We start from the raw sequence: 25,512 nt of genomic DNA on the forward strand, positions 1-25,512 counted from the left end.
CATCACTTTTGAGAACTGGGTTCGGATGCTGCTGAAAATGTTGCCCATAAAAATCCTGTTAATTCCAATGAACAAGTGTTTTTCACCACACACAAACCACACTCGCAGGGTAGCCATGACAGTCCTACTGTACCATCAGAATGTCCAATGGAGCTGGATTTGAGATTTGATGGAGGAATGAAGATCCCACACAGACAAAAGTCAATGCTAATTTTGCAGCTCTTGAGCACCCTGTTGCTCCTGCCCATGCACTGCTTTGGTGTCAGAACCCCCTGAGGCTACCAAAACCAGCAGGCACCTGTGACCTCATCAGCAAAGGTTTAATTTCATCATGGAAAAGGATCGATGCCAGAGATAGGATCAAGATCTCCACATGGTAGTGCAAGGTGAGCACCTCCAGCTAAGAGCAATGACTGTTAAAACTGATGGATACACAAGTGTGCTTATTTGAACCAGAAAATTTACTTCAAAAAACAGTTTCCTGCTTGAGGAGTAATTTCTACTTTAAGCCCCAATGTCTGACCCAACACTAGGAGGTGACAATTTTTGATCATCTTCCACCTGCATCACTCCTTGCGTGAGAGAGGAACTGACAAGGGCCAAGCATCACTCCCAACACTTCTGTCTTTTCCTGGCCATGCAGTCTGACTGCTCGATGTGCAGCCAGTGGTTTCACAATTCCTACCACCAGTAAGTGAACTTGCTGCACTAGGCATCCAATACCAGTGAAATGAAGGCACTGGAGCTGCCTAGAAATGAGGCAGACAGGAGCACAGCAGGAGCAGCCCGGAGATGGATCCAAGGCTGAGCTGCAAGGACATGACTTTTCTCCCTCACAGGCCTGCTGTCCAACCCACAGTAAGAGTGCAGAGCATCGTTCTGAAAGCAAGAAGTGAAAGGCAGGTCCTCCCCACAGGGCAGGAGAGGAAACCAGTCCCAACGGGTGGGGGCTGAGGGCACACGAACCATGGTCCCACTGCCTGGCACTTCCCAGCACCAACAGCAGCCCCTATGGACCTGGAAAATGACTGCCACTCCAGCAGTAAGATTCACCTACACTGCTGACTCCTCCTCCTACATCCTTCAAATCCGTAAAAGCAGCAATAAAACTCAGACAACTATCTAGGTCTTAAGAGCAGAAAGCAATGAGGGCAGTCAGCCTTAAGAGCTAAACAGAACGAGCCTGCACTCTGCAGAGTTATTACATCCAAAGATGACTGTAGCTTACCCATTGCTAAAAGCATCCTGGAGTTTAATTCTGACAGGTTTTCAGCCTATGGCTTGACATCTAATATGAAAGCGCCCCCTGCTACAATGAAGCACCCTAAGACCCTAGACATTAACTCCATGTTGACTCAAAGCTAAAGAAAAAAATCCCATTACTGATTAGATTATCACCATTCCTGTTCTGGAATGTTCCTTAACCACCCCCAGGCAGCATGCCTTGGTCCCACTGAACCCTCATGGTCTGCTGGGCTGATGACAGGGATGGGTTGTGTGATGCACAAACCAAGAATATCTGCTCCAGTAGCCAGGTTGCACAGCACTGAGCACAGCTGAAGACAATGAGACAATTTCAACAAACAAGCTTAGAAAGCAGACTGCTCCTATGGACAGCTTGGGAGCAGGGAGATCACAGTGCTGTAACTCAGCTGCTGACTGTAAGCTGGCACACAGCTCCCTCTCAGCTAACCTCTAACGCCTTTGTTTTGGCCATGGTGGTATTTTCTAATTGTTTCCCCATTAGCCTTTTCTCTTCCTCTTTCTCCCCATCTCATTTTCTGTTATGCATTTACTGCCACTCGTTTTTGCTATCTGTGCCCTGACAGTGTTTTCAGCAAGTTCCCTTTTCCTCATCTGTTCCAGCCTCAGCTCCCCAGACTCAATTAAATTTAGCCTAACTACTCTGCAAGATCACAGAAAAAGAAAATGAATTAATTTCTTTTTAAAAGCTGAAGCTAAACTTCTGAGATTGCTATTATTTTCCCTCCATTTTGGCTGGTAAAAGGCCAAAAGCAAGGAAAAATATAAGGGACGGTGGCTTGCAGACAAGCACAGCCCACCTTTCAGCAGACTTCTCCATGGTGGAGCACCATGGCTAATTCAGAGTCACCAGTGCTCTCTCTCCACTCCCTGCAATACTGCCTGGTTTTCCATCAGGAGCAGAACATTTGTGATGTGCCCAAGTAACGAAAATAGCACAGGAAAACCTGGGCCTATCTCTAATTCCCTTACTCTAAACTTACTCTTACCCATGTCACTGCCTGAATGACACTGCCTGAGTGTCATTGTGGTGCCTGTGCTTGGACAGGAACACCCAATAGGTAACAGCAGAGCTTTTCTGGCTAGCCAGCAACACAGCCAGCAAACACACATTTCACTTTTGAGCTATCTTCTTCCATTAGAAGTTATTTTTCACTGCAATGTTAACGTACAGATTAAATCTACAGCTGCCCCCACACTTCTGCTCCAAGCAAGAAATTTGCCAGGCACAGTTTGCATTCATTGAGCCCCTTCCTGGCAAACCTCGGTAGATCCAGCCACGAAACAGTTAACTCAGGAAGGCTGAGCCCATGTCCCTGGGAATCCTCCCAGAGGGATAGACACCTCTTGCTCCTCTGTCACTGCCACACCTCTGCCTTGGCTGAAACCTTCTGCTTGTCTGCCTGCCACCCTCCCACAGCCATCCTTGGTCACCCACAGCTCACAGCTCCATTCCTGATCTGACTGCTACAAGCTTTTCCTGTGACTCCTTCCTCACTGACCACTCTGGCAACACCCCCTTCCCAAATTCACTGCTCATCCCCCCCAAAAAACCCCTTAAATCTTCTCTGTGTCACTGATTTGAAAGCCTCTCCTTGATCATCTTGACTAACCCTGAACCATCCCAAACTACCGCTCTGCAAAGCTTCTGCTGAGCTAAAGATTATTTGTTATAAAGCATATGTAGCCTCAACTGAAACAATGCAAGTGTTGGAGAACCCAACACAGCATTAGGTACATTGTTTGGATAAAAAAATTAAGCACCATAATCACAGCTTCTCCTTTATGTCTGGCTTAAAATTTAGCTAGATCCACTTTCAACCATTGCATTTTGTAATGCTCCTGTCATCTGCAATACAGACTTGCCTCTCTGCCTTATGTAGATCCTTTCAGAACGCAGCCAGATCATTGCTTAAATCAAACCAAAACATTTAAATTAAGTATCAATTAAACTCCCTGTAAAGGGCAGATTTCTCTCGATTCTTTCATGTATGTTTACTCTGAACTCTCTTCAATTTTCCAGCTACCTTTTCTGAAATGGTGGCTGATGGCGTAAGACCATTTTTAAGAATAGTAACTTAAAATAGAAGAGGTAAAATGATGAATAATATCAAAAACAAAAACCTGACTGAAATCAGCTGTGGACGCCTGAGGTTCTGTTATCCTTCCTTCCTTGGAAGCATTAGTCATCACCTACTTTTGGAGGCAGAGGATAAGACCAGACTAACCATGATAAATAGCATTAAGAGCGAAGAGTGAAATCACGCTGCATAAATAAGGCAAACAGTGGGCTCTGGTTCTATCATTAGGAGGATCTTAATGCTGTAAATTCAGAAAATTCTAACCATGAAAGAATACACCACAGCAGAAGAACTGGAATCCATTAATCCCAAGCTGAGACCACATTATCTAAAAATGTCAGATCAGGAATATCAATAGCAGATAATACCGTGCAGTAATAACAGCCTGACAAGGTTTTTTCACAGCCTTTTTCTTTTTTCAAATGTGTGGGCATAAGAGCTTGTTTTTGCTTTTAATTACAGGATGTCATTCACCTTTGAGAAGCAAAGGTAAAAAACTGAGGGTTTCAAGTCAATTTCTCCTTACATGTGATAAGCAATGGAAGGGTAGAGTACCAATTTGTCTACTTTTGAAATTGTACGTACATTCATCTCTGAGACAGGCTGGCTTTTCTGTGATTAGACTGTACCCAAATAAATCTCCATTTAATTTTCATATTTGTAACATGGACCAAATACTCTTTGGATGTTGATGGACTTCACCAAGACAGAAGATTTTATCCCTGAGTTAATTAAGCTAATGCTTCGTAGCGGGTAGCAACATAATTTAACAGAAAATGAGCAACAACCGTCTGTGCTTACAGACTGTCTGCTCTGTCTTCCATCCCACGCCTTCCTAAATTCACTGGCTTGATGTAGGTCTATGATGTTCTGTCTTAGTATCACCCATGCACAGTGAACCATTTCTCCTAAGGCCAAGAGATTGACCAGATACAGGGAATTAGGACCTTGTTTGTTGCCAGCAGATGCAACTGAAAGTTGTGTTGGGGCTTTTCTCTGATACACAATACAAGCATCACCTTCCCATGATAACTCAAGTTTGTCTCTAAGTGTAGAAAGGCAAACTGCATCCTCCCCACTCTTTCTTCTCTTCCATCCAAGTAAAAGAACTCCAAGAGAAAAGTTTTGACTTTACATCACCTTCCAAATGAATTTTAAAGAACAGCTCTAGAAGTAAATTAAGGGGACATCCTTCACAATGCAAAAACCATGCCACCCATTGTCCCTTTCTGTTGGAGCTGCAACCTGCACACCTGGATGTCTCTCCTCTAAGCTGATTTGTCTCCATTTTTCTGTCTGAAATTCCCCAAATCACAAACCTCAAATGCCCTGCTAAAATACAGTCCTTTGCTTTGTCCTTTTCACCTCCAGTCTTCTAATTAGTCAAATGCAGTGAATGAGGCTGACCAGAGAGATTTGCTCTTTACAAACTCCCAAAGCTGCTTGTTTTTTTTGGCACTGTTCCCCTCTGAAGGTTAAATAAATTTATTTCTTCATTTATGGCACATGATCTCTAGCCATGCTCTTGTACTTCTTGTGGCCTTCAGAAGAGGGTATAATATCAAAATTCAGGTCTTATTAGAGGTCTTTAACCAAACATAGGAAGTGCCATAGGTACTTAAATTCAGCACAAGCTCTCCTGGGATGCTTTTCCCATATGGTACTACTTATTCTCATCAATTTTACATCATATGGCAATTTATGCGATTTGGGGAATTGGGAGTCCTTGGGAACTCCCTTAATCATTGCTGATCTGCACAACATCTCTAACTGAACTTAACTCCTGCAATATTAACCAGCCGAATAACGCTCATCCCTCAAACCCCCCAGCAGCAAATTGAGTCCTGACCTTCATCATGAAGTTTCAGGAACAACTCTGAGCACTGGGAATCCTGTGCATGGTGACCTCTACCACCAGTGAGCAGCAAAGGTCTAAGTGTCAACTGAGCCACCACGAGATTTTGAGAGGTGATGAAGAGGAATGGAAAACACCATCACCCTCCAGTGACTGCCCTTCTGACCCTAGGCAAAACTCAACAGGTGGACTCCAAGTTCTTGTGGCAAATACCTCCTCAAGATCAGGTTTCTTTGCTTGTACCCATTTTACATGGTGTATGCACATTTCCTAATGCTTTACTGTAGTCTTTCACAGCAGGTATCAGCTTGAGCAACTTCAAATCTGCCTCTCAGATTTATAGCTTATTTTGATTGCCTGGATAAGGTAAGGTTTTGTATCTTCATCCCAATTCCCTCAAAGTAAAATAAATAAATGAGCAAATGAAATCAAAGACACTTCAGTTAAACAGGACTGAGAGCATTTACCTATTTCCTGCTATGGGACATCACTAATGTAATCAGAGGAATTAAAGGAAAAAGAAACCTAGTTAGAGCACTGATGAATTATTCCTCAAAGAATATAGTCTGGTAATATTTCATTCTGGCTTTAACAGCTTCAATCAAACTTCCATGGGATCTTCCAGAAGACCTGACTTAAGTTCCAAGTGCACCCAGGTATGAGGAAGTAGTTGGTCCAGATGACATGCAGAGATCCCTTGAGGGATCAAAATCAACTATTTTGTGACTCAAAAACCCAGACTGACAGCTGTGACTTCATCTGCAGTCAGAAGGGTTTCATGGAATCACAAACCTGCTGAGCTGGAAGGGACCACGAGGATCATCGAGTTCAACTCCTGGCCCTACACAGCACCATCCCCAAGAGTCACAGCAGGAGCCTGAGAGCCTTATCCAAATGCTTCTTGAGCTCTGCCAGGCTTGGTGCTGTGACCACTGCCCTGGGGAGCCTGGTCAGAGCCCAAACACCCTCTGGGGGCAGAACCTTTTCCTAATATCCAACCTAAATCTCTCCTGACTCAGCTTCAGGCCATTCTCTTGGGTCCGGTCACGGTCAGCACAGAGAAGAGATCAGGGCCTGCCCCTCCTCTTCCCCTCAGGAGGAAGCTGTGACTGCACTGAGGTCTCCCCTCAGTCTCCTCCAGGCTGAACAGACCAAGTGCCCTCAGCTGCTCCTCACACTGCCTCCCCTCAAGGCCCTTCACTACCTTCATTACCCTCCTTTGGACACTCTCTAACAGTTTCATGTCCTTCTTACATTGTGGTGCCCAAAACTGTCCACAATATTCAGCGTGGGGCCAGCCCAGTGCAGAGCAGAGCAGGACAATCCCCTCCCTTGCCTGGCTGGTGAACCCCCAGGACACACTTGGCCCTCCTGGCTGCCAGGGAATGCTGGCTTATGTTCAGCTTGCCACCAACCAGGACCCCCCAGGTCCCTTTCCATGGCACTGCTCTCCAAACTCTCATTCCCAGTCTACCCATCCATCCAGGGTTGCCCCATTCCAGGTGCAGAATCTGGCACTTCTTGTTGAACTTCCTATGGCTGGTGATTGCTCTATCCTCTAATTTATCAAGGTCTCTCTGCAGTGCCTCCCTGCCTTCAAGGGACTCATCAGCTCCTTCCAGTTTGCAGTATATTGTATTCCACATGCAATATATTGTATTCCACTTAAGATATGCCAGCAATATCACCTACTGGCAATGCAACATTATATTCCTTATTTTCTAGTTGCAATAATTTGCAAATGAACAGAGCTTGTGCCCATTCTTTTAATAACCAATACCTGAAAATTAACTTTTTTCCCCTAGCTGCATCCACAATTCATCTATTTTTCATCAGGTCCATGCCAGTTTGAGATGTGACTTTCGTTGTACACTCTTAATCACTACAACTTCTACAGTATTACTGAGACATAAAAGGAAGACAGCAAGTGTGTAGTGGAAACTGCAAAGGTGTGATGGTAAAGAACAGTCTCTCTGGTACAAAGATGCTTGACAAAAGTTAACGTCATCATGAAAATAGTTCATCAGATATCAACCCAATGCTGCAATCATTCCTACTTCAAAACCTTGCCTCTGGGAGAATTATGATATCAACCAAGAACCCATCCTTAGATTTCCCTCTTAGTTCATTCTTCTTGTATCAGCTTCAGTAGTGGAAAAGGTAGAAGGGCAAACTAAACATAAAACTTCTTTTCTTTCCCAATATAATTGCATTAGGAGTTTTGGGATTAGATGCTAGCTATTTGAATTTGGCTGCTGCTGCAAAACACATGCATAAAAGCTGATGAATGAGATCTTCCTTTTACAGCCATGTCACATCCTGGTGTCAGATGACAAACTAGGCTTTAAAATCCCAATAAATTGAACTTGACTTGTCCGTGAAACAAAGAGATCATACTGGCTCCCTGGAGATAAATAGATCTATCTAATCTAATACAACTCTAATGACTGCATTGCAATTTCACCAGAGAGCAAGCTGATTCTTGGCTTCTGTGGCATGAGACAATCCTCAGCTACTCCAAACATAATCATATTGGATAAAACACCAATCCAAGGCCACAGCTACTTGTGGTCACAACAAACCCCAAGGCAATTGTAACAGAGGAGGCAGACCTGCTGGCTTACTCAAATACATTTTATTCCTCAACCTAAGGACCAAAGCCAGGAGTTAGCTCTGAGCCAGCCAGATTCCTTCCAATTGTTATAGCCTCTTCCCCTGATAACTTGACCTACATGTTTTTGAGGATGTTGCTTACCACAAAGAAGTTTGAGATGGATGTTTCAGAAATTTGTATATAAAATAAGAGAAGAAATCTATTAGAAGAGACAGCAAAACCAGGAATGATGCAGAAAAGTTATTCTGGGAGTCTAAGATCATGAGCTACCTTACACAAATACTATTTTCCTGCATACAATTTATTTTCAAGACCTCTCTGCCAAAAAAAACCTGCCTTTATTCCTTCTGTGTATTCAATGTCTTCTTGCCTATAGCACAGCTCAGTGCTTGGCTTCCTACTTCAGCAAGGCATTGCCAAGCAACACAGAGCTTATCCATCAAATAAAATTATTAAGGGACTGGACTTCCCAACTGATGGAGATGTACTGAAATCAGGCATATCAAGAGTCCCACAGAAGTGAAAAGATAACAGGACAACAAGAACTGGCAAGGTTAAGGCTGTTGGAACAAGCTCAGGTACTTTGGATGCTGATGCTGGCTGTAAACAAGGAGGAATTGTGCAGAACTAACATGTAGCTCAGCTGTGAGATATCAACAAGACCCCAGTGGGACCAAATGGGACCATGGCAGCATATTGACACACAGATAATTGTATTAGCTCTGCAGAGCAGTGTGTGTGGCTCAGCCTGGGGAGAAACAGCAGGGATCTGAGCTCAGTGGGAAACTGATAGAGGGAACAAGGAATCAGTGCTGAGTTTGACGTCCTACCCAGCAAGGCTGGGTGTAGGGGGGGTTGTATTTATGATGGGGCTCCCTGCACTTCACTCCTCCTCTAAAACAGCTGTGATTGCAGGAAGAGTCAGATGCTGCCTCACCTGGAAGAACACACATCTGCTACTGGCAGTCTGACCCCCAAGCCATCAAGAGAAGATTTCTGTGAATGGAAAAGGAGCTGCAGCTCAGAACACAGGCACAGCACAGGCCCCACTCAGGAAGGAAGCATGTGTGGGTCTGTCACCACCATAACCTTGTGACAGCTCACGGAGCTGGCAGTAGAATCCAGACTTTGACACTGTACTGCCTAGCAAGCAATTAAACCAATTAATGGGCAGGAACAGTGTCCAGGATCAAAATCTTTAACCCCAGATTCTCTTCCTCACCCCTGATCCACTTAACTTTTCCTCCCTCAGATCCAAGCCATCCTGGAAGTCACAGCTTCAGGCACCACAAATCCCTGAATGACTTTTTCCTGAGCCTTGCACCAAGCTGTGTCTTGGTTTTGCACTTGGCAAATAATTCTTTCTCCTATGACAAATCCTGTATCTTAAAACACAGAAGAGTGATAGCTGCCAGATGACTGGAAATTGATGTTGCAGAGAGATTGCTAAAGGAAGCAAGATATTTGAGTGTATGAAAACTGTAAGAAACGAAGTGCACAAAACTCTTTGTATAAACAGTCAGGAAAAAGACTACATTTCTCTTGAGTTTCATGACAAGAGGTGACTTGACATCAGCAACACACAAGCACTGTCTTCTTGTCTCCCTTCTGCAACACAAAGCAAAAATAAAGGTTTAAATTGCTTCCTCCTTAAAGAAGCTGAAAGCCTGCAGTACTGTCAGGAAAGACAGAGGATCTCTGCAGGCTACCAAGTTCTGCTTTTAGCAGGAGACTAAATTATCACCAACTTTAGGTAAGGCTTGCTGTGGCTTTGTCCTGGAAAACTTCCAAAATGAAGAATCCCTTGCTACCTGGTGACTTGTACTAGTGTTACACTATTTTCCCAAAGAAAATGCTTTTCCAGCTCTCCAGCTGAATCTCCCAATCCATTATGCATGTTCACAGCACTTTATTTGGCCATCTGGACAGAAGCATTTGGCTCTGACATGTTCAGAAGGCCCCTGGCAGTTGTCACAGGCTGCCATTGGATCACTCTTTTGCCTCCTTTCCACCAGAAACAGAAGCCAAAGCTCTCCCAGCCTAATCTTGTAGGCCATGTGCTCTCAGCCCCTGACTGACCTTCCTCTGGACTCTTTCCACCTCTTCAATATCCCATTTCAACTGGTGGACTCAAGACTGGGTAATAGCCTCAGCAGTAGTGAGGAAAGGTGAGCAATAACTCAGTCTACAGTCCAGGCTCCTCCTGAAGCAGCCCTATATGCAGTGTACTTTATTGACAACCACAGCACACAGTGGACTCATATTTGACTGGGTGTTCACTGCCTGCTCCACATCCTTTTGTCAAGAAATAAAGAAGAATAAAAGGCATATTTTGAGATGGTGCCTAAGCTGGAGGAGCTTCACCATGCCATGGCTACATGGATAGAAGGGTAGGTCACAAGGTGGTGTTAGCTACCCCAATGCTATTTGCAATAAACATATGACATATAGCTCATTAAGAAGACACCTGTTCAAAGGGAGGGGTGAGGGGATGCTCTTAAAGCACAGGAAAATGGCTGAAGGGGAATATTAAAAGCAAAGGCAAAGCTGATCGTGACACTGTGGAGTGCATGAAGAAAAAGCTCTGGTTTAGTATCCATAGAGCATTAGTTCTGCTCTGAATAGAAACTCATGACAGAACACAAGTGCTTGAAATTCGATTTTCAATTCTACTTTGAAACTCATAAAAGCACTAAGCACCAGCCCAAGAAACTGCTGCTCTTCCCTTTTAACTCAGTGTCCATTCATTCAAGAACAGTGATATGCAAAGCTCTGGGAGATAATTCCCCAGCTGGTTCAAACCATACTACCAGCAATGAAGTCAACCCAGCCAGGCATCCACACCAGCCTTGTGAGTTTGCTAAACAAGCTCATCCTGCTAAAAAGCCCACCCCAGTTGCTCCACCACTATTGCTTTGCTGCCTTCTGTTTTTGACCATCCAAATTAATCATTTGTTCCCCTTTCCAAAAATCAGTAGGAAGTTCTGTTGTGACTAAAGAGTTTTCATACTAGACTGGCCACATCAGTTCCCTAGATGTGGAACAGCTCAAATCTGACAGTCTCCAGGAAAATATTCTGATTCTCTTTTACCTTCATTGCACTTTCTCCCAAAAGACTGGCAGGGGGTGATGGAAGAGAAGAAATTAATCATGAGCAGAGGGTACTTTTAGAGGGAAGAACAAAACTTCTAATATCTCCAAAGATTTTTATATGCTGCTGCATTTTAACCACTGCTGGCAAATTTTTGAGCTGTGCTAGGGCAGGCAGCTGGGTCCTGCAGCTGGTAAGAGCACACACAGCTCCATTTATCAAATGCCCTTCAATAGTTGCTACCACTATCTCTCAGGTCTGAGGCAAAGCATGTTCCCACACACAACCAAGCATCTGAAAGGCATTTCAGCATGCCTCTGCTGTGTAATGCACGTATTTCTCTTTCCAAGTAACACAGCTGCCAACACCTTAATCATTCCTTGGGGACTTTCAACACATCAGCCCTTAAGTGCTTCATTACCTCCAGCAGCTCCTGCAGAGCTCACATCCCAGGTGAGCTGTACACAGCTCCCTGTCAGCTACAGAGAGCAGCCTGAGCTGCAGGAGAGCAGGATCTGAGCAAATCAGGTCTAACAGCCCATCTTCCACCACTCTTTGTTTCTGCAAGTTTGGCCTCGTTTGCTGCAAAATATCTAGGACAAAAGGCAAGGCAGCATCAAGAAACCACAATTGAGACTAAAATCACTGTGTGTTTCTTTTCATGAGATCCTGAGGGAGAGAAGATGCTTGCTCCTCTGCATGGGCACTAAGGGGCTATGGAGACCAGTCAAATAACCTTCACTAAAGCACCTGAGCTGTGTGTACCTCCCCAAAGCCTTCTTGTTTTTAAGTTAGAAACTGCTGCCTCAAGTCACAAAATACAGCGTTTTGAAATTGTATTGATATGTTCTTGGCACAAAAGAAAAATAAACTGCAAATGCAACCAATAAAGAAACCTGAGCTGCCCTTTGTTTCTGCAGGGCTTAAAACACTAAGGGGAAAATCTAAGCAACAAAGTCCATTGATCCATGGAAAGATGCAGTCTGTTAGGACTGGTACACAGATACCTATTTTGAAATTAGCTTGAGCATGTGAAGGCATAACCTACCCTTTGAAGCTTCTAGATTGCTCCATCAGGTTCCTTAAGATGACACTGATGGAGACATCATCACAAGGAATCACTTCCAAGTCAAGCTCCTTTTTGAAACAAGATACCCCAGGGCAATTTTTTTGTGGAGCACCTCCACTAGGAAACAGCTTCACCTGCTCTCTTCATGGCAGCCCCACTGTCCCTCCTCGGCAGCTTCCCCATCACCCAGAGCCCTTCCAATTGAAGTCGTGATCAAATAATGTAGGAAGGTTAATTAATCATTGAATGAATACAAACTTACACACATAAGTATGCACAGACATGTGCACATCCCTGAGTTTTTTATTCTGCATCATTAGCTCAGGAAACTGGTAGAGGCAAAGAATAAGGAGAGAAACCAACAGTTGCTCACATGGATCAACACTTCCAGGCTCTCTCTTTTGCAGCTCATCTCACTCATACTTGTGGTTTCAACATGTGATTCACATTAGGCCCCCTCTGCTCGCCATTTGATGGTTCTGCTAAACAGATGTGAATTTATTTAGTCACAGAGCCTGCTCTTTACACTGCCTCTTTGTAGAACAGATGGGCTTTTTTTTTCCCTGTTCAACAGTATTCAGACAACGATCATACCCAGTGCACAGGTTTGCTTGGCAATTTCAAAGGAAAAGGAACAACAGATGAACATAGGCACAATCTCACAGGAGTTCTTTTCAGCAGCCTGGACGCACCACAAGAGGTGATGGCCCTGATGGAGAATGCCAAACTGCAACACCAGGAACGCCCAGACAAGACCAAGGTCCTCAGGGATCAGCCCCAAAAATTCAAGTAATGTGTGCGCACTGAGTGAGTGCGCACTGAGTGAGTGCAGTGAGTGATGCGCACTGCACCTGGAAGGGTCCAGAAGACACCCATCACAAAGCTCTCCTGTGAAAGCTTGAGTGGAGAGGGAGCTGAATGAAGGGTAGGCTCCTGCAACATTCATGGGGACATGAAAACATGGCATCTCCTGGGACTCTTCAGCTTGGTGAAATAGCCTGGAAAAGCTATCCACTCCCTGTGTGGGCATTCTTCTTTCTGCACTCAGAGAGCCTTTGGCACTGGATGAAGCAGAACTGCACAAAGGCCCTCTCAGAGCAGAATAAGACTGCCCACATGAGAAGCATGCCTGGAACAGCTATTGCACTTTAAATTCACACCCTGGCTTTGTTTTGCAATGGTTTCCCTGTGCAGAAGGGCCCTGGGCTTCAGATTCAATTCCTCCTCATGTTATCAATAGCTGAGCACTGCTCCCATCTGAGCATAGGATGTGGCCTATACCAGAGGCCAAATTACAACCTTGGAGAAGGATGAGCTTCCCTTTTACTTTGCACTATCCTGTATATGGATGCACCTCTCTGTTACTTCAGGAACACAACACTGGTGACTTCTCCCTAGCAAATGGCCCTGCTATGTGGGTAAATCATCTCTGCTCTACCACAGAAACCAAGGATGTGTGTACATGGCACACATGAACACATGAATGCCATGCCCACACTTGTGCAAACATCTAATCCCTCTCCAAAGCTGCAGTCCCCTGTCCCTCAGACACATTTTTGCTCTCCATGCACTGCCCACCTGTTACAAAGATGACCTCAATTTCTACCAGAATATACTTAGGACTCAGGATTAAAGATAATAATTTATATATATATACACACACACTTTAAATGTGGTTATATGAAAATTCGGTTTTCTGGAGAATGAAACTCCCAATTTCAGAAGGAAAGTAAAAGTGGAATTCTCTGCCTGAAAGGCAGCCGGGACACAGCCATTAACACCCTCCCTGGGGGCCCTAAAGCTGAACATTTCCAAAGGCAGAAAAATGTGTGGCTTTCTTCTGGGGGGGCATGCATACAATTAAGCAGTATTAAAAAGCTAGTAGGTATTAGGCAGAAAAATATTTTCAATAATAGAAGACTGGGACTGAAAAGGACAGCTGAGACCTTGCAGGGCAACAGGCACTTCCAGCTACAAAGCACTTTGTGTCTTCTGAGAGTTTTTGCTTTCTTTTTTTCCTTGGCAAGCTCTGAAACACCACAGTATAATTTTCATTCCTATTAATGACCGTGCCATCCAAATACCCTGTGTATGGACCATACACCAGCACTTCATTCTTTTCTACATCTTAAGCAGAAGCAAAAAAGCAAAACACTGTGAAAGAGACTTTCATAAGCATAAAGCAAATTTATGTGCCCAATTCCCAGAGGCTGGTTGCTTAACCTTCAGTATGAGATTTCAATAACTTTGAGCAGTCAAACAACTTTCCTCCGTGTGAGACAAAGGAAATTCCCTCCTGCTTTGTCCCACCTGCTCTGCAGACCTGGTGGGGCTGGTGCTCCTGCTGGGGCAGCACCAGTAAAAAAACAGAACATGGCACCAGGAACAGGGCTCCCAGGCATCCCTTCAGGAAGTGTGGAAAACCTTTCCAGGCATCACTCTCCATCTGCATCCCACCTTCCCTGTCACCTCCACCAAGGCACTGAGGACAATATTTAGCACCTCCTTTACGACATTTTGAGCTCAGAGACAAGGTGTGGTCTGTAAGAGCAAAGCGCACAGAGCCAAAAGGCATCCAAAATTTCAAGTATGGATATAGAGATCTCAGTGGAGGGTTAAAACTGAGGGGGAGCAGAGCTGGCAAAGGCTCATGATGGATAGCAGTGAGCTGTTCAGAAGAAAATTAAGAAAACATTTTGAATTCCCTCCTAAAAGGGAACAAATAGGTCCAACACTCCAACAGAAGGGGATTTTTTGCATCTCTGAATGATAGTGCTTCGCTTCCATGGCCTGCGGCTGCTTGGGAAATTCAAAACTATTTCTCTGAAGAATTCACTTGGACAAGCTTTATGGCTTTGATCAGTTAACTATTTTTTAATGCTAATCCACCCCAGTGATATTTGTCCTCCTTTTCCCCATGTGCACAGAAGCACAGACACAGACAAATACTACACAAAAGCAAACATTAGCCAGATGAACAGTCAGGAACAATGACATCCAGAGCCCATAACCAAACACCAACTCCATTCTGTTTTATTCCTTTCTATTCTAGCTGTTCAACATCCTTTGGCCCAGTATGACCCATTAATGGAAATTTAGGAATCAAATTTTGGAGCCCAGCAGGTATAATGCTCATGCGGTGATTCGGCCACAACTACTCTCACTCAAAAAATCTAAATAATTTCCCCTAAAAGTTGGACTAAAACACATGGTTGAAATACCTTATTAGAAACATAACGCAAACCCCAGCAAGTAGCCCAAGTCCTCCCCTTTCTCCAGATTAACAAAGGTGCAGAAGTAGTGATTTGTTGACATCTATGAAGCAAAGACTAAAACGAGCCAAGAAAAGGACTGAAATTACCAGACACCCATCACCTCACTGGAATTGCTCTGAGTTCCACCACAATCTCAGGTGTAGAATCCAAGCACCAGGCTAAGCAAAATTCCATTTACAAGCTCAGTATACAAATTTGTCCTCTTGTTTAGGGCACCAAAGTCTAAATGTGCACCCAGAACATGCTGGCTATCTAAGCCATTATTCAATTATCAGTCCTACTGGTTGCACCATTGTGATATCCCATGACAAACAACAAAAAAATGCCACTACACCAAAAAAAAACCTGAGTAAATGACAGTCCCTGCTCTGCAGCACCTTTGGTATTCAGGCTGCTATCTGAACTTTGCTTGCTGTCTTTAAGTAACAGATTCGGGCAGTATTTCCTGTGGCAGAGAATTACACAGGCTGATTATTCTCTGTGGAAAAGTGAAGAAATCCTGGAAGCAATTTTCTGTCTCAATTGTTCCCAGAGTGCAGGAACAATCTCTTAGCCCTCTTCCTATTTTCTGCTCAATGCCATCCAGGCTCAGCAGGCAGAATCCATCAGGATGATGCTGCAGGTCTGGGTCCTGCAAACACTCACCCAGGTGAAACCCCACATACGAGCAGCCCGATAGGCTTCAACCAGTGCCAGCCTTGACCTTGGCCACAAAGGCTTTAGGGGACAAGAATGAGACAGATGAGAATTCAAAGTACCTGGGAAATGTTCAGTCCTAGGTAAGAACGGGCTTATCTCAGCAGAATAACACAAATGAAATGTTTCTGATGCACACTTCTTAACCTTGTTCTTTTAAAATTCACTCTCAGGTGCATGGTGTGATTCTTGGGGTGTCCTGTGCAGGGCCAGGACTTGGACTTGATGATCCTGATCCACCTTCCAACTCAGCATATTCTATGATAATTTAAAAAAAATCAAGGAAGATCAGCTGTACTTGAGAATTGCACATCACAGGCAAAACTCCCAAGAAAAAAGATCATTTTTTCAAACTAAAAATTTTAAAATTTCATTATTATGGGGGACGGGGGGGAAGGACAGATATTTTCTACAGGTATAAACCCCCACACTTCTAAAACAAAAATCTAAGAGCTGATGGCTTTCTACCAGAGTCTGAAACCATTCCTGTGCAAAACCACTGCAAGTCTGACCCACAAAATAGGGCAAGAACTGAGTACTACATACTAATCTGCACCCCTCCGCATATGCTGCAGCAGCAGCAACTCAAAATATGAATTTTTCAACATTTTGGCAATACATACTTTTCACCCAGGTACATGCCCATGCTCAAAATTATTCAATCAGAACCTTATTTTCCACCCAAATGAATTTTGATATAAAATATTCAATTCGGTCTAATCAGTGGGGCTTAAACATCAGTCAAAATATTTTCTTGAATTGACTCCATCAGTGCCAGAGCACGAGAAAAACCTCTTTAAATAATCTGCCTCCAAAGGCAGGTACTGACTTTTCAATTGTGCTATTATTTTTTTTAATAAAAGTAATATTAAAAATATTGCTACTTTTCAGCCAGTGCTGCTGAGGGAGGGACAGAAAAGGACAGGGGGGCTGCTGCAGAATCACACTGCCATTCTGTGTATCACTTCATTTTCAAATGAGGAATTTGGTAGTAAACAACCTTTTCCTTGTACACAAACATTTTTAATTTCATGCCCTGCTAATCATACATCTGTTAGAGCTCCTTTTCCACCCATTCGACTAACGATAATAAAAGAAAAATCGTCGCACTAAAAATGCGGTTTGTCTGAAATGAAAATTGAGTAATAATCAACGTTCCTCTGTGGGATGAGGAAACGCAGCAGCTCTGGCCCGATGGAGGTGACAAAGACATGGTTTGAAAAGGGATGCCTTCACACACCAGTGGCCCTTGCTGCTGGCAGCCCCTCTGTGCCCCCGTGTTTGTGTAAGAGCCCTTTTGGGACCGGTTCACCCAACAGCTTCTCTCAGGTGATCCTCAGCAGGCTGGTGCCACCACCAGCAAAGCCTCTCCTGCTGTCATCACCTCACTCACCAGCACCTCCTTCCCCCACTTTCTTCCCCTCTGCTTTTTCCTCACCTCCTCTATCGGCAGGATATGAATGTGACAAATGCTACAGCACTGCCCTCACATTCCCAAACTCCTTCCAGTGGCGAGAACCAGTGGGCCTCAGCACATCAGACTTCAGATTTGTGCAGTACCTTTACCTGGGCCTTCCACACACCAGAGCTCACTGGTGTGCTGCTCAAAAGTGCACTTAAATATGTGATTACACCCCTGAAAACAGCTCCTTATCATCTCTTCAGTAACATTAGTGCAAGTGTTGAGGTTGTTATTTAAGAGACATGCCCAGCTGAAATTCCAAGTTAATCAGGCCCCCAGAAACACCCACAATCAAGACCATCTGATTTGGCCTGAGAAATCTTTTTTTTTTTACAGTAAGACACCAGAAGGAATTGCCCAGAGAAACTATGGATGCACCATTCCTGGAAATGTTCAAAACCAGGTTGGACAGGGCTTGGAAAAACCTGATCTAGTGGAAGGTGTCCCTGCCCATCACAGGGGAACTCAAACTAAAGGATCTTCTTCAAAGTTCCCTTCCAACCCAAACCTTTCCATGATTTTTTGATTCTAAGATTTACTGTCTTGCACTGCCCACACTCCTCTTTTCTGGACTGCTGAGACACAGCTTTTGCCTTTTTAGACTCCTCCTATTCCCATAGCTGTGCTGGGCCAACTCCAACTCAGAAATATTGCACTTGTAAGACCTACGCAATGGTAACTGAGAGTTTTAACAAGCAGCAAGAATCCATCTGAAGCCTAAGGCAATGTGGCACAAAGACATTCTGGGCAGAGGTACATGACTCTGCTACACCTGGGACTCCTCTCTGGCCTCCACTCCTCACATTAGCATGCTGAGCCCTCTGCTCCTTCCACAGACTGTTTTCTAAAGCACGATTATCTACATAAGCTCTCCCCTGTCTTCACCAGAAGTGCAGTTGTTTGACTAATCGGCTTTAAGGAGACTTGTGAGTTAACTAATATCAATTAATTACTCCCATTTTGCAGATAAGCAAACAAAAGAATTTTAAAAAGCGAAGCATTCTGGTCTAAATTAATGGAAGGGAAATCAGAGCCCAAGCCCACTCCTTGACCTGGGTCCAGAATAATCAAAGGCACTGGGGAGAGGACCTTGGCATCCCCAGGTCCCTGCCTTGTGCTCAAGAAGCAGCACCAGCCCTGCCCCACCAGCCCTCCAGCTCACTGAGGATGCACAGGCAGCCTTGAGATCTTTATTTTACTTGTGCTCTCATGCTAAAGCTGCAGGGATTAGAAATGCTACAGTACAAGCCAGCTTTTTATTACTCAAGAGACAGTTTTAGCCCAGCTGCCCAAATGCAGTTACCCCAGAGGCATCAGCACCACTCCAGCATGCTCACAAGGGAGACATGATCCAAACCAGGCTGTACCTAAGATTAGGTGACCATGACCAGCAAGAACACAGGCACTGACACATCCCTTCTGTCCATAAACAAAAGCATTCAGCTCTGGATTCTTCTGACCTCTAATTAGAGTGCATTCAGTCAAACAACCCTGCCAGAATTAACAGGGAAAAGGGAGGGGAAAAGAATAAAAAAAGACTTTGTCGAGCAAAAGTACTCTTAGACACATTTGATGTAATAGTCATATGATTAACAAACTGTCATATCAAAGTTTTCTGCGAAGTAGGAACACTTTGACAGTTCATATTTTAAAAACTGACATTTTGATTCATTACTGTAAATAGCACTCTGTATTAAATATTGTGACAAGGCATACAGTGTATTTTTTGAGCTCTATAACATTTAGGAAGTACTGAATTTTTTTTAGCCTTTTTTTTTAAGCACGTAGAATATCAAAAGCAGTTAAAGCAGAACTCCAAGAAAGCTTCTAGAGGAGAGAATCATGATTTCTGAAATAACCTACTTCTCTGCCGTCATCTCAAGCACTGTTGGGAACTTGGGCCCACAAGGATCTTAATGTACTGTTTGCATAATAAAATAAGGAATTGTTTCACAGAACAAAAGAGCTATAAGGAAAGTGGCTACATTAAATAATGTAAAATTACTCTCTAGCAAATCATCCTGAAGCTGGCAAAGAGGGAGAGCACTAAAAGGTGCCGAATTACCACTCAGAATATCTGAGTGCCAGTTCATAACCAAGATGAACCACACAAGGTCCAAATGACTGCCCAGATGTGCATCTTGCTCATCTCCCCAGTCTTCAGCCATGTGCTTGGCCCCCTTCTGCAGCCCAGCCATGCCCATCCCAGACAGAGGCAGCCCTCCCTCACTGCTGGGGTGGGCAGGAAGGGCTGCCCCATCCTTGGAGCTACCAAGGACATCATGGACAGAGGTCCACAGTAGGGCAGCTCCCACTGCAGGGATGCTGTGAGACACCAGAGCCCACCAGCCCAGACAACTTAATCCCCTTACAACTCCCTGCTTATGGATGCCTTTCTCTGGATCACCAGTACCAGGGCAAAGAGGAGTGGGACCAGAAACAATACTGTCAATGTTCTGCATTTCCTGAAAAGCAAACTACTCAATGAAGAAATCAAAAATAACAGCCCAAGCTACCACAAAGATCTTGCTAGAGCAGCAGAGGAAAACCAGAGGCTGCCTAGCTGTTTGCAAGAAGCTCAGGTGTTATGAGGACCGCAGTCCAGTGCTTGGGAAAGAAAAATGGTTACCATTATCACTGCTTGCAGCCAGCTGCAAGTGGATCTCTGGGCTCTGTCTCCTGACAGAATGGATACACTGCCATAAACATGAGCCCAGAGCCTTCTCCAGGACATGATGAGGCTGTCACACACCCCAAAGATGGATCACAGCACTGTTTCAGCAGGAGCTCGATCCAGCCCAGCCTGCCTTTCCCCAGGAGCAGCTACACACCCCTCACACGCTGGAAATCTTGTGGATGTGTCTGCATGCCAGCAAGTGTGGCAGTAGTAGTGGTCTAGCCAGACATCCAAAACATATTGGCACCGCTATAATTTGTCCATTCACCAATATGTTTTCCTAAAAACGCCCATATGCTTTTCCTGCAGTTCCCATATGCTTTTGCAAAGAGAAACAAAAACATTTTGTTAGTCGCGAGCGATTGATCGCCACATATTTCACAGAAGTCAAGTAGAAAAACAAAAACAACAACAAAAAAAAGCAGTCAGCTGCTTCCCCCTCCTCCTCCTCCTCTCTGTTCATGGAGGGAACTGTGAAGAGCAGGAAAAAATTCAGCCCACAGCAAAATACACACACCGCTCATTTTTTTTGCGCTGCAAGATATTCTAGGAATTACAGGAGGAATCTTCATTAAAAACGAGCTATCAAGGATCTGGCAGCCAGTGGCATTCCAGACAGCAATTCAGCATCGGGTGCTCGGTGCTCGCTCGGGTCCTCGCCGCAGGCAGCGCAGCCCACAGGAATCCACGCTCCTGGAGATGCACGTTAAACAAGCCAGAGGGTGGGAGGACAGGGTGGTAAAGAGGCTACAGCCCTTCCAACTCACAGGACAGCTCGTGTGAGGCTTGGTCTATCTCCCTGTGTAGGTATAAAGGCCCCTCTCACATGCAGGGCTTCCCAGGGAGGTGCTGCCTTGCACACAAATCCCAAAGCGGGCGAGGGGACCGGGCAGGCTCGGTTCAGCTGGGAGCAGGCACGTGGGTGTACAAGTATGTGTGTGTCAAGGCTGGAGCGTGTGGGAACCATAGCTGTGTAGTTAAAGACTCATTAAAAGCAGCAGACCCAGGGCCAACGTTCAAAGAGGAGCAATGCAAAACATTTCTCTGGAGAAAGATTAGCGTGTGTTCTTCTTTACACAAATAAAATTAAAGAGAGACTCATAATATAGACAAATCAATTAACTTCTGAAAAGCCAAGGGCACTGCATGCAAGAGCAGACAAGAGGGGAAAAGCTTTGTTACAGGGCCACCAAGGCAGTGCATAGGCTTTCTTCCCCAGAAAAGAAATTCAGCTATTGCTGCATGCAGTTCTGATCTTAGTCCCAGCTGCATCACGCTCATTGTTACAGGGACACAGCTGCTTCCTTCCCAACAGCCATACATATACCTATATATCACTGTGACCTTATGCACCAAGGGCTGGGGATCATCTTTGCAGAGACTGTGCTAAATACCTAAGGGCAGAGGTCAAAAGACTACAGGAGTGCTTAAATCAACAGTTCCAGTCTAAAAAGAAAGAGTTGGAAGCTGACTGTCTATATAGGATACCCTGAACAGCACACAGCCTTCTATCACAATAAAACTTGCCGTGATGCAGTCCCATGTTCAGTTCTCCCACAAATTTAACCAGGAATGCTCTTTGCAAAGCTGGTGTTTTCTTGCAATGATCTAATCTCACACTAAACCTAATGAGAGACCAGATGCAACAGGTAAAGAGCCCAATTTTTCACAGAAATGAAGCTGAAAACCCAGTCAAGAGAAGAGAAATCAATCTCTTGCACAGGACACAGAGTAAAAAACCAATTTGTCAGACACAGCTTGCTCCACAAAATACATTTCATGATATGTTTTTGTCTTGAGAGGAGTTGTAAGCACTTGAAAATCTGACTTCACCACTCACAAATGCATTGATGTTGTTGTTCAAGTGCTGACTAGAAAACAAAACTGTCTCATTTAGTTAACATAAGGACATCTTAAGTTAATTTAACAATGGGCTTCTTCCTAGATTTCATATTTATAGCAACCCACTGGGATGGTTTATTAAACCTAGCCAGGAGAGCCACCACAGAAAGAGTGAGACTAGCAGAAGAGCTACCATTAATCTTCCATAGCCCAGCAACTGGGAAGATCAGGCCTTGAACCAGATTCTGTGCTCTTGCTATTAATCTCCTGCCCTCTACTTATTAATCCCTGGTCTGTCTTTGTCTGTCAGCATTTATTAATGGCAGCAACTGCTTGCAGTAAACAGGATACTGAAATCTCATCTCCACCTAGACATAATTTACCCACAAAAAAAAACCCCAAAAACCACAAAAATTAGACTCAAGAAGAGGGTAAAGGCAGAAAGCAGGGACGTACATTGTGTATCAAAAGAGAAGAATGAGAGTGCAATTAAATTCAGTGACACAACAGAGTGAAGATTCACTGCTCCTGACTTTGGCCCGTCTCACGCTCCTAAAGTCAGGTAACATCATGGCAAACAAAGAAGCTCCACTGGTCACAACCACCAGGGTAGTTGGTCTCTCATTCTCTGCTTCTCAGCAGGGCTGCACAAGCTGCTTCCTTCCCCCCGTTGCCATGACTTTGCAGCACCTCCAGCACCTTTCTGTCTCCTGGGGCAGCACAACTGAGAGAGGCTTGAGGACAGACCCACTGCCCTGACACTGGTCCTGCCCTGCAATCAAACCATTCCATCATGGCATGGGCACAAAGGACAGTTTGTGTCCTACACATAATCCAGCAAGGAAGTCCTCCAATACTTTGGGCTGGTTCATCACCGTGATCATTAGGTCACAGCTAAATACCTCCAGTGAATTTGACAGAATTGGGAATTCTGAAGAATGAATTCATTTGCTCCTCACATTAATTTCTATTTGTCCACTGAAACACAGTTAGACTCAGCTAACAATGCAGCCAGCCCTCCATCACCAGCTGGGAACATCCACAGCCTGCACAGAGCCACATCATGGATGGGGAATGAGTTCAGGTCCACAAGCAGGAAAGCTCTGTTCAAGGAAGAAGTCAAAGCAACACAACCCACAGCACCAAGCAATTGTTCCCAGGCAACGCTCCCAATCTGCAGGAGGGCCTGCATGTTTGCTAATTCCAAACTTGGACCCAGAAACAGTAAAACCACCTCAAGCCTCCTGGGCAGGCTGGCATCCCACCATCCCAGGCTTTGGAGAAATGCCCATCAGCTGTTGAGGACCCAACATGGTACTGAGGTCTTCCCACTGTCCCTAAACTCAGCAGCTGGCAAAAGCTCTGGGAGCTGGTCCTTTCCTCACCTGGAAGCAAGGCAGCCCCGTCAGGCACCCAGTCAGACGTACAGACAGGCACTTCCGAGGGACTTCTGTGGGTGCAAACAGAAAGGTCAGAATCAATGTTTTGCTCACTGTAAAAGCAGAAAGTAAATCAAGCTGGCTGTAATGCCTCGCCAAGAAAACAGCCCCAAAAGGGCATGCAAGGCCAGCTGCCCTCCTGTACAGAGCAGACCACAGCCTTTTTTCCTCTCCTCTGACACAAGTAATGTGTCAGTCTGTCCCTGTTTTGACCTATATAGGGGTTTTTCACTCGTTGGCAGCACAGATTACATCTGAGCAAGTGCTGGGGTAGCTGAGGTTTATTTGGAAGAGAAGCTACTTGTTTTAAATCACTGCAGAGCTGGTGAAAGGCACTGACGTAAGGGCTGCAGGTAACAAAGTCCCTTTGAAAGCCTGACCAGACGCCCTTCTGCCTCTCATGCTTAAAGGGCCTCTTCTTCCCAAGCCTCAGCCACCGCTCAAGGCCAGGCATGAGTCACTCCCACAGCACTGGCTCTGCCATGCGAGCATCAAGGAGCACCAAAGCAGAGATGGGATGCATTAAACACACAGCCATTGTGAAAAAAGAGTCAGGGTGGGACAGCCCAAACCCTACCTCCACCTTCAGCCCTGGTTTCCTTTCTGGGTGCCTCCAAAGACACCCAATTAAAGAGAAAACACAGTTTTTTCAAGTTACCACAAGCTTTTTTCAACCAGCAGTCTTTAATACTTCCAGCTTATTGACATCCAAGCTTACTCTGATGTTTTCTATTTCCTTTAATCTCAGTCACGGAGAAGAAATGAGCAAGTTTAAAAGGTACTAGTGTCAACTAGCAAAAGGTTCACCTCGACATACCCCTGGTCTCCCAGCCCACCATGCTCCTGGTGTCACCAGGTGACCCCCAGCCCCTCCTAACTGCATCCTCACCCCTATTTTCCTGAGATCAGCCAAGGATCAGAAGTCATTAAAGAGAAGGGGAGACACTTCTAGCCAGTTGCATGTATTGCTTTTTTAATGAAGTCAGGCTAAAACTTATTAGCCCCACCATCAGCTGTCTTGCTCAGGAGAAACAGGACTGCCAGGGCAGCAGCTTTGCCCTCCTGGTCTGTGGTGAAGGAAGGGCAGCAGAATTTCAGCAGTTGCTTCAGATCCACACCGAAGTGCAAAAAGCAGAGAAAAATCTGCTGAGAACCTGCCCACACAGACACTGGATATTCTTTTCATATTTGCCATGACAAAAAATTCACGTTAACATTTTTGCAAGCACTGTAAGCCTGTATCAAGTATCAGCAAAGAAGCAGACAGGTGTCCTGACCACAGAGGAGACAGCATATGCAAACAGTTAGGAATTTATTACTATTGTTTTTTAAAGGGAGAAGCAAATCCCAGAGATTTTTCTGTGCATGATACATTTTCTGCTCCCTGTTTGATGTTGCTTTCAGACTTCAGACTTCAAATAGCTAACACTAACCTATGTCTCAAGCCTGCTTTAAACTGATGCCCCTTATGTGACCAGAAATGAATGCATGGTGAATCACTTATGCCACACACAGTGAGGGTGATGAGCAGTGGTCCATGTCTCCTGACTGCTGCATGGGCACGGGTAAGCTGGGGCACAGGAGATCCCAGCTCTCTGTACATCAGAGCCAGATAACTCAGCATAGAGCCTCTGCAGTTTTGGAGCTGAGAGCACAAGCTCCAGGTCAACAGCCCAACCACAAGTCAGAGAGAACCACCCAAGCACTGGCATTTTCTGCAAAAAGTGGAGGGAGATACATAACCTGCATAGGCTGCACTTCCACTCTCTCTTGCCTGCCTTTAGGAGATGTTTAGGAGAAGCTGCATTTTAATTAGCAGCCCCAGCCAAGGGAATCTGATCTTGACAGTAAGTGAAAGGGAGCAACCCAAAGTTACAGACTTCAGGCTGTGTGGGTCTCAGCTCTTTGCTTCTCTGTGGACATTACTGCTTCCAGAAACTAAATCAAAACCCCACTTAACTTCACAGAGGTTGCAATTTGCATCTAAAGTACTGCCTAAGCCTCAGCTGTAATAAACAAATACAGCTCCACTGAAAACTAAGGAGTCATTCTGAGTTTGTCTGGTTACAGATCTGCAGACCCATAAACATTACAGCTCATCCAACCTCCAGCTAAGTATCTTCTAATAGAAGACCATTATCCTTGTCA

At 44.7% G+C, this 25,512-nt stretch overlaps 1 protein-coding gene across 3 annotated transcripts in view; it reads right to left on the reverse strand.

Annotated features, from left to right (window-relative positions):
* The window catches only part of LPP (LIM domain containing preferred translocation partner in lipoma), a 332,580-nt gene that overhangs the window by 216,597 nt on the left and 90,471 nt on the right, over positions 1-25,512 (reverse strand). For all 3 annotated transcript variants that reach the window (XM_071437786.1, XM_071437787.1, XM_071437788.1), the window contains one exon: positions 23,311-23,375. The gene's annotated coding sequence lies outside the window, so the exon portion shown is untranslated. The remainder of the gene's footprint in view (positions 1-23,310; positions 23,376-25,512) is intronic.

Source organism: Agelaius tricolor, unplaced genomic scaffold, assembly GCF_023055355.1.
Source record: "Agelaius tricolor isolate 1412-34295 unplaced genomic scaffold, bAgeTri1.0.p SCAF_12, whole genome shotgun sequence".
NCBI classification, from domain to species: domain Eukaryota; kingdom Metazoa; phylum Chordata; class Aves; order Passeriformes; family Icteridae; genus Agelaius; species Agelaius tricolor.